Here is a 2,326-nt window from a genome sequence, read left to right on the forward strand (position 1 = left end):
TTGTGATTCTCACATGACGTTGTGGGCAGGGCCTAAAATCGCAACAAAAGATTTCTGATGTGTGCAAATAAAAGTTTATGTTTGGCAAATAACTTTTTAAGTTCACAAGACAAAAATTAGTTATTTAATTTTAAAAAAGTTTTTTTAAACAAAACTTTTTGTTTTAAAAAAAGAATCATTACAATTCCAAAAGTTTTGATTAGAATTGTATTGTATTTAACTGAATACTCTGTGAACCAAACCCTAAACTTAAAGTCTGGATTGAGTTTTTTCCCCTTCATTAAATGGTAAATGTACAGAACTTGTATAGCACTTTATCCAATCATTTTTGACCGAACAAAGCGCTTTACATTCACCCATTTGCACTCATACACCGATACGCAGCTCAGTAGGCAATTTGGGGTTAAGTGCCTTGCAAGGGGCACATTGACAAGTGGCAGGAGGAAGCTGGAATCAAACCTACAACCTTCCAATTGCAAGATGACTACTCTACCCACAGAGCCACAGTCGCACTTTTATTACATACATTATATCTATCATGGTAGTTCAGGGTGAGTTATTTATAGTTCTACATGAATATCCTTGTTGGACTTTTATTTAAGTGTTATTCTCCTTCAAGATACATTTACCTAACGCTAGAATAAATGCAATGTACATTATGTAGCACAGCAAATTAGAAGACATATATCCATTATGGAGATGATCAGTTTTGTACGGGCGATGTGCCCCCTATTGCATGAGCGATACTAAAGAATGACTGATATCATTACCGATACAGGGAAGAAGCTTTTTAGTTATCTTGCTTTGCTAGCAAAGTCATTAGCTAGCAGCTAGCTAATAGCACAAGAACAACAGCCTAATCTCTGTATGATAAAAATACTGAATCGAGGAGGGTGCTGTGGTGATGCAGGGGCAAAGCACAACCAACGTATTGAGGCCTTGGTCCTCGTGGCAGTGGTTGCAGGTTTGATTCTTGGCCTGGTGACATTTGCCACATGTCTTCCCCTTCTCTCATTACCCTATTTCCTGTCAAACTACCTTCAAATAAAGGCCACTAGAGCCAACAAAACCTTAAAAAAAATACTGAATCAATAGATAAGAACAGTTTTTCCTCACCTGGCTGTCTCCTCCCACTCAGTAGTTCTTCAGAGAAAGGCAGAGGCTCGTCGGAGTCTGTTGTATTTCATTACCTCTCTGCTTAAGCCGCGACTCCATGCTGAGGCAGAAAACTCCTTTCTGGGCACAATATCGCAACACCAACATAGTGAGTCAAACAATGACTGGGGAAGCCTACTATATAAAGTACTCGGGGACCACTTCTTTATTGTTACACATATATGTATATGTGTAGAATACGGAACAAATCGCATCCCGTGTTGGTTGAATATGGGAGGCTACATTTAACAGCAAATTATGAGACGGGTGGCATAATTTGCCACATAATTTACTTGTGATATATGAGGTCTGCAGCTCCAGGTAGTTAGTACAGTTATGGACCACCTTGGCACCAGTTAAATCCTCAAGATTATAAGAGAAGTCTTTTTTTACCAAGATAATACGGATCATATCCTAAATATACACTTTTTTTTAAGATACCTCTGCTGTTCCAGCCTATTTATGCTGTTTCAGCCTATTTAGGGTATTAGCATATTTGTTGTGATCAACTTTGCTTTGTTGTGATCAACAACAGAAGGGGAGCCCCTTCTGGCCCACAGACTGAAACCCAGCAATTGCTACTGACTTCTACAGTAAGACATGAATCATAAAAGGTCTCAGTCGATATCTGTGTTTCTGCCATTGATCATGAATCCTCTGGAAATGCGGAGGAGTGCCATTCCAGCCGGGTCTGTGATCCTCCTGAAGAGGAAGAGAAGATTGAATGCATAATGTATTCTGCCTTTCCAGTGCCAGTTTGTTTTATCTGCTTTTCACTCATCCAAGATGGAACCATAAATTATGAAAAAAATATTATGATGTCCTAAATGCTTAATGCTTCTTGTCTGGTCTCAAATAATCACAGATTTCATATATTTTATTTACATCAGAGCACATCTAACACATACTTAAGCTTAAGGGTTGTTATTAAAAAAATAAATTTTAACTCAAGAACGAAAAAGAGACTTAAGTATAAACTAAAAACTCAAACTACACCCGAACACTAAAAGGAAATTTTAGACACTGGTGCAGGGGCCTTCATGATTAAATCAGATACTACAAGATCATCTTAGTGTATCAGAAAAAACATATTTTATATGCTAGTTTGTCATTGTTTTAAATGTGTGAGAAAAAGAATTAATCCATTTTTAATGAACTGTGAAACTTGACA

This window comes from Poecilia reticulata, linkage group LG4, assembly GCF_000633615.1.
Source record: "Poecilia reticulata strain Guanapo linkage group LG4, Guppy_female_1.0+MT, whole genome shotgun sequence".
Lineage (NCBI taxonomy): Eukaryota > Metazoa > Chordata > Actinopteri > Cyprinodontiformes > Poeciliidae > Poecilia > Poecilia reticulata.